Source organism: Apium graveolens, chromosome 4 (assembly GCF_009905375.1).
Source record: "Apium graveolens cultivar Ventura chromosome 4, ASM990537v1, whole genome shotgun sequence".
Classification (NCBI taxonomy): domain Eukaryota; kingdom Viridiplantae; phylum Streptophyta; class Magnoliopsida; order Apiales; family Apiaceae; genus Apium; species Apium graveolens.
Window position 1 is genome coordinate 309,703,098 of NC_133650.1, and position 11,004 is coordinate 309,714,101.

An 11,004-nucleotide genomic window follows, 5' to 3' on the forward strand; every position below is an offset into this window, starting at 1 on the left:
CTTTAGTTAACCCCTTGGTTAGTGGATCCGTAGGGGTCGTATCACTCGACTTGTCGTAGTCAATAGTGATAATCCCATTTGAGAGTAGTTGTTTAACTGAATTCTACCGTCGACGAATTTGTCTCAACATTCTTCAAAAGGACCAATTTTCCATTTTTTTTGTAGTTTGTGGCTACAAATTCAAAGAATACTACAACATCCCAAAAATTATCAATTTCAATTCACCGTAGTACCAAATTTGAGCATCCTTAAATTGATAATTCACATTGAAGTTACCTAATTTGAGCGTCCTCAAATTAGTAACTTAATCGTATCTTTTAAAGCGATTGATTTTTATAGTATTTTCTGTAGCATAAGATATAATCAGGTGTATTCGTATCAAGACCTCATCAAGATTATCTCACAATTAAATCATTTCAAGAATGTCTCACATTCAAGAATTTAAAGAAAATATACAATTTTCTTTTCAAGATACCCCCCACATTTTTAGTACTTTTCAGAAATATTTCAATTTTTTTTCCAAAAGTAGCACAAAGTTCGTTTAATTCATTTCAGGAAATCTTATGCAATATGTTGACAAGGCACAACCTCTCCACATATTTTCAAGCAACCTTGAACTTAGCAACATTGCATTGCATATTTCTTTCGAGACTGTGTATCCACGGTCAAGAACCTCGCTAGGTTCAAGGTGGTCAAGTAGAACAATAACTTTTATTGCCATCTCTTGAAATTCAGTCACTGAATTTTTCCAGTTATTTTGCATGAACGGTTATCAGTATAGCTTTATTCAACACTGCAAAGGTCGCCCGTATTAGGCAATGTCTCAACAATCACATGTCCATTATTAGACAACTTAGCTCCTAACTCCCATCATAACTCGAATGCACAGAAGAAATATAAAATTTCGTTAACCCACATTCAGTGACTAATGATCAACCGATGTGTTAGGGTTATGAATATGTAAAATTTGTAAACCTTTTTTTAACATTCAAATTTATCATAAATATTGTATTTTTTAGGTATCTCTAACATACCAACACCAACACCAACACAAAATAGAATAATATAATCGAAGAAACAAATCCAACAAAAAAAATCCGAGTTACCCCAAACTCACTCGCGTGTTACCAATTTATATTAGAATTTCATATTAAAAGTCATATAATTTAAAAATTACCACAAGCCATTTGACTGGGGCCAATTTTTTTCTTGACGAAAAATAGCACAAATTAAAGTTCCTTAAATATCCGAGGTTGTACAAAATATACACTAGTAATACTGTACATATTCCACTTAACATTAATCAACTCCTGAACTAAAATAATTCATTTAACAAGTAGCGCATGCGCACAAATGTTAAAACATAAATGTAAAGCAGTGCAGTTACCTCAACAATTTAACACATGTTTAATAAATTGAGTACAACTAGCATAATAACCCGTGCGAGGCACGTGTCATTTTCTAGAGTTTTTTTATACACAACACAATTATAATGTTTTTAGAGCAATTCCAACAATATCCTCTTGAGTCAAATTTTGAAGAAATGGAGATAAACTTTCTCTCCAACAAGCTTCATGTCCCCCTCTATAACATTAAAAGTTTCGAATGTTTCCTCACTTTAAGGAATGAATATCCCATCAACTATTATTATATTATATTTTTCTTACCCGTTATTTTATATTTAAAGAATGAATATAAACAGGGTAGTAAGAGTACGTTTAAAACGAAACGATTAAACTTAATCTGTAGAATGCCGTTAGTATGATTACAAATAAAAAGTAAAAAATTAACATACATGTTGAATATAGAGTTGTCCAAAATCTTGAATTTTATTTAAATAAACTATATGTACTGCTCTATATTATTACTGAATTCACTAGTAACTTACAATTGACATACTCAATTTAAAAAGATAAAAAATGCATAATTGAAGTCAGAATGCCTTGCAATCATAATATACAATAATGTAAAATTTACATTATTGTTAATATTAAAGTTGATTTTAATGAAAAATATTAGTTTCAATGTATGTATGTATCATGTATGTATGAGAAAATGTTAGTTTTTTATTTACACCACTGTTAAGAAAGTAAGATTAAGTTATGTGTATGTGTGTGTGTTAGCATATAAATTATTGTATGTTATATCTCTTAGTAAATTATGATGGTTTCAATTATTTATATGCTAAATATCTGATTTATGTACATGTATAATCATTATTAATATCTAATGAGATAATTGATTACTTAACTAACATGCATTTATAATTATTCAAAAATTGAAATTATGTAATAAATAAATTGCTATTATTGATATATGTTATTCACAATATCATTGACAAACAATCCATATCTATTTTTTACGCAATCGGGTATCAATCATGGTTATAACATAAAAATGAATTATATATTTTTAAGACTTATTATTCATATTCATGATTTTTTTCAAGAATTCGAAAGAAAAATTGTAATTATATCGTTATTTAAACCGTTTTTAAGTTTCTTTCATTACGACTCTAATATTCTTCATATAATAATTTGATAACATTTTATACTATTCTCCTAAAATTAAAAAATTTCAGTTCGATAAAGTTTTATAAATATCAGTTGAACTGTTTAATTCCTTCAAATTATTGAACAATAAATGTTTTTTTCCTTAAATAATATAAAATACATTGAATCAAATGCTACAATATAGTATAGATATAACTTTTATTTGAATAATTCAAAATATTAAAATAATTCAAAATATTTGTACAATATTATATTGATCAATGAATATTGCTGATCTAGAAGAATTCATTTTTAAAAGCTAGTTTTTTAAAGTGAAAAATGAAAAATAAATCAATTTAGTATATCATTGTAGTTTTAACAAATCTCGCGAGATCTCATTTCAAATTTCAAATATTCTTAAAATCGGGACAAATCCCAAAAATAATAATATGTTACCAGAAGTTAGTAATATAAATAATCAATTGACTTGATCCTATAAAGACCTCAAACACATTAATTTATATTAACACAAGATATTAAAAAATTTCACATTATTGGTAAGATATTCTCGCCGAACTTGTAATTTAAATTTACTAAACGTAGAATGTGACGATGTTTTTCGGCCGGGTCATGTAGTCAAATTTCGAGTATTTTTTGAATAATGGACCAAGTTCTAAAATGCATTGACTCATTATAATTCGAGCTTATCAAAATATGTAATACCAATATAAATTATTTATATATAAGCGATTCTATTTTCAATATTTTATTAAAAAAATATATATGTACATTTTAATTACTTTTTATAATAAAAAATATGTTAAAAATATATGATATATATTTTCAAACTAAAAAATAATTAATAAATAAAATAATAATCCATTTATGTACTATGCCTAATTTTATATCTAGAATTCAATTCTTTAAAATTAACTGTACAAATATTCAACTAACTATCTTTTTTTTTGCGTAATTCAAATAAGTATCTTTAAAGTTAAATAAAATATTCATTTAGCACACTTACATATTATGTGTATGATAAAAAACACATGTGAGAATATGGTGTAGTGGTAAGATGTTGTATAGCTGAATGAAATAACCTGAATTTGATTCCCACGAACCACATTTTTTATATAAATATTAAAAATAGGGGTAATTTAGTCTTTTCAATGAGACTTTTTAATCTCATGAAATTATACCCTTGTTGGGCTATTATATATAGAAGATAATAATCCATTTATGTATTATGCCTAATTTTATATCTAGAATTCAATTATTTAAAATTAACTGTACAAATATTCAACTAACTATCTTTTTTTGCGTAATTCAAATAAGTATCTTTAAAGTTAAATAAAATATTCATTTAGCACACTTACATATTATGTGTATGATAAAAAGCACATGTGAGAATATGGTGTAGTGGTAAGATGTTGTATAGCTGAATGAAATAACCTGAGTTTGATTCCCACAAACCATATTTTTTATATAAATATTAAAAACAGGGGTAATTTAGTATTTTCAATGAGACTTTTTAATCTCATGAAATTATATCCTTGTTGGGCTATTATATATAGAAGAGATGTAATAATTTGATACTATCAAATTAATTTCTCTTTGAACTTATTTGTTTTTTCCTTAATCATTTACGCAATCATCAACAGGTGCGAGCTGTCTGTAACAGCCCGAACTTCCGGACTATTAATTATAAATACAAAAACTTAAATAAAATAGATTCTTATTCGATAATTTAAATATATCACGAAGGTCAAAGCAGCGGTCAAACTCAATAATCAAAATCATAAAAACGGAGACGCAGCTCCACAAATCCGATAATAATTGTCTAACAGATAATTAAATTTATTCTTTAAATACGAAAGTCTTTATTCTAATTCAAATAGCACGAAACTAAGCAGCACAAATCTTCACATAGTTCACATTCTTTATTCTTAATATGCTCCAAATTCTGAACCTGAAATATTAAAAGGGGTGAGCTACAAAGTTCAGCAAGTACAAATTGACTAACTGTTAAACAGAAAAACAATGGGTGTTTTAATAAAACGATTTTTCTTAAAACAATAATAATTTTGTAAAATATTTTCTAAAATAAATCCAACCCAAAGTTTTATATTTTAAAATTCAGAATTTAAAACAGAACAGAGCATATTTTATAACAGATCAGAACAGAATAAAACAGAACGAAACGATAATTCTTATAAGTACCACAGTCTTGATCTACGACCACACTTTGCCAATAGCCGGCATCTTATTCTTATTCTTTATACCACACTTTGTCAGTGGTCGGCATCTAAAGTTCAATAATTACGCGCCCTTAATAGGTATCTAAAGTTGCACACTCGTGCGCCTACTAAGGGTATTTAAGGTTATTTCCGGAATTATAGCGTAAATTACGAACGGGTTCGAAAGCGTAGAGACTGGGTTCTAAAATTCACAAATACTTATATCTTATAAATTTCGAAATCACAGTTCTTATATCTTATACGAAATCAGAAACAGAATTGAAATATTTTTTCCGAAAATTAAAAGTAAGTCAAAAGTACTTCCCCCGAAGTCGACTGAAAACTCAAAATTAACACGAACAAGTCCTATAATTTTAATAATCGGAACATGATCAATTATAACCTCTAAATAAATCGTATACATATATTAAAAACTAAATATCATCAACACAAATACTTTACTCATAAGAATTTATTTACAGAAAATTACAACTTTAATATTTAATTAATATTACACCAATAGACTAAAGCATGCATACAATCTAACAAAGCCAAAAACAATTAAATCATATAGTCAAATGGCCCAAAAAAAAGGCCCATTGCATGCAACTAGTCTGGTCTGAATTCAAGTACAAGGTCCATGCGATTCCCACTGTTGGGTGTAACATGCATATAAATTAATAAATAAACAAACATATCATATATTTACTTTTGCTATTGCTAACATTAAATTAGTCAACTAATACAAGCATGCATGCTAAATTAAAAATAATCAACTAGATCTTAAACACAGTGATGCACTATGTTATAATCAACTATTATTAAAACTTATCTTTAATAACATATACCTTGCCCCAATTAACACATACACTTACACCTTAACCTTATAATTAGTAAGGCCAATTATCATGCATTCACCTAACATAAGCTAAATTGACTACTAAAAATACATGTCATTACACAATTTAATTCTTAAAGTTTTCTATTAAAATAATTATAAAAAAAATGTAACCATAAAGTAATTAGCAAATCTTAGCACATCATAAACATGCTTTTAAGCACATAATATTATTTATTTATTTTTTTCTTTTTAATCTACACATATAATTGTCAAGCAACTGAAACATGTTTTATTAATTTAATAATATAATAGTGAGTGAGAGACCATATGAGATCAATTGAATATTATAAAAATATTTGAAGCGTATAATAATGGATGCACATATACACATAATTCAATGATTATGCAGAGAGTATAATGATTGGTAGATACAAGCCACACTCAAAATATCCTAATAAATTTAAACAGAGGCGGCAAACACTAAAACCCATTCATAAGAAAAGACAAAACTTGCACGTCTTTTAGGCTCTGTTTGGGAGTGCTGTTTAAAACTGCTGTGCTGTGAGAAAAAGTGCTGGTGGAAAAAGTGCTGTCAGGAAAATTAGATGACTGTTTGATAATTTTTTTTAATTTATGCATATTTTGGGATATAATATATATAAATAATATTTTTGAGTAGGTTTGATAGTGAAACTGATAGCTAATTCCTGCAAAAGCTGAAAACAGCTTTTTCCAAAAGCATGGGGGACATGCTTTTGCTAACAGCAGCTTTTAGACCAAAAGCACTTTTCCAGACAGCAGCTTTTAGAATTTACCAAACACTTTTTTGACAGCTTTTCAGCAAAAAGCTGCTGTAGCTGTCTGCAACAGCAATACCAAACGGACCTTTAATCTAGTAAGATGTCAAGGTTGAACATGATATACTAACATTGAGGCACATAAAATCAAAATTATACTTCATATCTCATAAATCAACATAATACTTTGATATTAAATTAGCTATACAAACCGCATGGTAGACGCTGATAGGCAACTAGCATGGCAGAGCGATTAAACACAAATACAAAATCAAAAAAAAAAACAAAGCCCAAACAGCAAGTACCTTTTCGGCGAATTTGGTGATGCCTGTACGAGTTTTTAATATTGTCTGAAGGGGTCTTTATATATAGGTACATACAACCCTAATTATAATTAGATTCCTAAAAAACACACATGATTACCTAAACTAAAAAGATTTCGATTTTCTAATTTATTATCACACTTCTTTCCACAAATAATAAATCTTTTTCTAACTCAAATAACTTGTACAAAAAGTTTCTGAATATTCTAAATAAATATTTATCTAAACGAATTAATATTCAACAAGTAATATAGCCCGTGCTTCGCACACGGGAATTTCTTGTAATATACAAAATTTATTTTAATTTTTTTTTAGTGCAATATCGTAAAATTCATCATACCTTTGTATTGTTTAAAAAAATGCAAAGATTGCCAGAGGTGTCTGATACTTGAATTAGTATGTCGAAACACATAATTATATTTAATTATTTACGATTATAAAAATGTACATGGAGTAAATTTTAAATTTGTTAAAAATAATTTTAAATTAATTATGTTAGTGAAATTACATCAATAAAACAAATTGTGCGTGCATTACTGTATAATAATTGAAAGACATAAAATTGATAAATTGCTAATAAATATAAATAAAATTTATAATGCTTTATGAATTCCCACCACAAATATTCAATGAACCGGTTAAAAGATCCAATATCCAATACCACTACACATTTAAAAATACTAAGGTCTTAATATTTTATCGAATATATTGGAAATTTTAAATCCTTAAGATATTCGATGATGACTAATAATTTCACTCGGCAAAAAGCGGTCCATCAAATCCTTTAAATTCAAGACTGAAACAAAAAACATGATAAGATATTAACAAAAAAAATGTATAAACAATATAATTGTAATTTAAAAGTAAAAATAAATAAATTAAGTTAATATATTTAATATTTAATATTAATCTAACATAACTTATAATAAAAACACATTTCTCTCATTATTATTACCACCTCCAAATCAAGATTAAGATATATCTTAATGCAGGGAAATTGGTTATTGCTATTAAGGCTTTTAAAAATATAAAAGTTCAATAATTGTTAATAAGTTATAAATTATTATGTTAAAAATATGAAATAAAAGTAATAATATTAACATTATGTCATTTAACGATGACTTTGTACAAAATCACAACTAAAGGAGTTCTTGGTCAAAAACATGATTCATAATCTTTAATTGTTTTTCACTACATTAATTGATTGATATGAAAAGATGAAATTGTAATGATTTATGATTGATAGATATGGATACAAAAGGAAGGAAAAGTTGATAAGCGATACCTAGGTAATTTTAAACTTTCCTTTAGTTAGTTTGTAGAAAGAAGTTAAAACAATTATTTCTTTTATTTTATATTGCTGATAAATTATACAAATGATTATTGAGAATCCGAGTAAAAATATTTTAAAAATAAAAGCGTATCCGGAAAATCAGTTTATCAGTTTTAATTTTTTTTTAATTTAACTTTGGAAACAAACACATATTTTCAAGGAAGCATGTAAATTACAAATTTTGTTATTCTAGATCTTATTTTTTTAAAATTTGAAATGATATCGATTGATTCATTACAAATCTTCATGAAATTTTTCCAGTGATTCTACAAAATCATATAAAGATTTAAGTAAGCTAAATATATGAAAAATGTATTGTTCATAAATATATTAGTTGTCTTATATTACCAAAAACTGTCCAATATGTTAAAAAAACCTATATATATATATCGATCTTGGTCAAATCTTCATAAAGATATTCATTTAATTAGATTGAAAATCATTGCAACAATTAAGTAAGCTGCATAAATTCGAAAGATACAATGTAAAAAAATTCTACAAAAACCAAGATGCATTGTAAAATGATCTTAGATTATAAGTTTTATTAATATAAAATATCATTGTATCGGCTCTTGTTGCAAATCACAGTTTAGCACTGTACCATCTCTCTCTCGTGCAAAAATGATGAAGGTTAGTTTGTACTTAGGTTGAAAGTACAAAAACACATATATTCTACATCACCACTTTTGGAGAGTTATAGTATAATGTGTTGTGTATTATTATTTATAATTTAATATGATTTACATAACAATCTTTTGCTAAGTAATGTCAAATTATTTTATTATTTATAATTTATACATTGCTTGTGATATTTAACCTCTACATTATACTCCAAGTTGATGTTTGGATGAATAAAAAGTTAGCCTAGTTAGCCTAGTTCTGACATATTTTTTGAAAATTACGTAATGATTTCAATATTATCAAATTTTGCAAGGTCGCTTATCAAGCACAGAAGAAGGCCTTAAAGCTAAGAGGAAAAGCTTCTTAGTCGGAATTTGTGAACATAACTCTTTTGGTTCATTGGTATGTAATACAATACTCATTATAGAGTCGTTGGCAATTAATATAAATGTGAAATTGATCGTTTACGTATATATTGATGACAGAGAGTACCAAAACCATTCGCCATGGAATTTTGTGCCAAACTTCCTCGACAAATCTTTCTTATTTGCAGAGGAGGAATTAATTGTGAAGGATTTTATGATAGTGATAATAAAAAATTACTTGGATTTGAAAATTTTATGAAAAGCCATAATGTCTGACAAATGTATACGGTATTGTTGAATTATATTGGAGGTGAAAATTTCTTTATTGAGATATATAATTCATCTGGTCTGGCAATAGATTATTCTGGTTGTGATTCACAAAATTTTGTGAATATACCTAATAATATAAAAGAAAAAGAGTTCATTATCGATTTGGATGATTTGGAGGATGAAAAGGCGAGGATGCAGTATTTTTTTAGCGTACTTGGAAGGGAATTAAGTTTTTACGAACATACCATCCTCCCATCTGATATTGGCCCATGGATAAGTAAAATGGTTGGTTGATACATAAATGTTTTCTTATATTTTTTTTGTGTTATAAATGTTTAACTTTTTGATTATTTTACAGATACAGCTACTTCCGAAAAAAATGTCAGAATTATATGGACAATGGAAAGACGGGGACACAATACAATTGTGTTTTCTGTATAAAATCTGGGAAGTTAAAATTGAAAAATCCCACAGTGATTGTTATTTTGGTAATGGATGGAAACAAATCGTGAGATATAGTAGAGTGGAAATATTTGATATTCTTGTGTTCGATTCACTTATTTCATTGAACGAACACCTTGTTAATATTTGTCTGTTCAAAAGTGATGATATTCGACCACATGAAATGTCATTAGATAATTTTTGGCATTTTGTGCTTTATTAGTAATAATAATATTCATTATATGAGAATAGATGATTAATGCTACATCTATGATTCTTTTTAAGTATATATCTTTTGAACAGGAACTAAAGATAGGACTGCATCTTTTTTACATGTAATGCACTTGCATACGTGGCAATACAAAGAAATTGTAAGCTGACTTGGTACATACATTAATTTTTTAGTTTACTATTTCAAAAATATGTACCACAATGTCTTCTAAACTATTGTTACCAGACAGATTCCACCAATGCTGGTTCGTCTATTTTATGGTCATATGCTTTCCAACGCGAATACAGTACGTTGCGGAGATACTATTTTTCCAGTATCGTATAAAAAAGACACAGGGTATTGGAAAAGTGGGAAAATCTTCAAGCAATATAGTCTACAGAGACGTGATGCCTTTTTAATCACGATTAATGGAAATCATGAAGCCAGGATGAGAATTTATAGGAGCGATGGGATGGAGGTGGAATATGATTTAAATATCTTCGAGACATGATATTATACCTGGGCATTGGTTTATGAAAGATATGCGGAAAAAAGATTATTCAACTACTTTATAAGTTTTTACAAAATTTAATATATCATTATAATAATATAATGAAGCATAATGTATCTTATTACTATATTTTCAAAAGTGGATGACATAGATTACACAAAAATAATATCAGAAGAAGGAGAAGAACTAAATAATGATATTATCATCTACTGATATTAATCATTATCGTGTCTTTTGAAATATCTATTTTAAAACTAATTTTATGATCTTACTCTGTTCTCTCCATCGTGAATATAACATTGAATGAATGGTTCCTCAAGCATGGAAAATATCATATTCTTACTATTATGTCAGCTGGCCATACTTTGCAAGTGTTCGTCAACGGACAACCTGAAATACCATGATCACCCTATGCATTCAGAGCAAAGATCCAGGCGAAAATGGACATTTACCTCTCCTAAAAAAGAAACAAATGGGTGTAATTAGAATTCAGGTTTATCACTGAACTATATAACAGAAAAGTGTCAAGGTTATCACTTTTATATGTGATAAAATAATAACA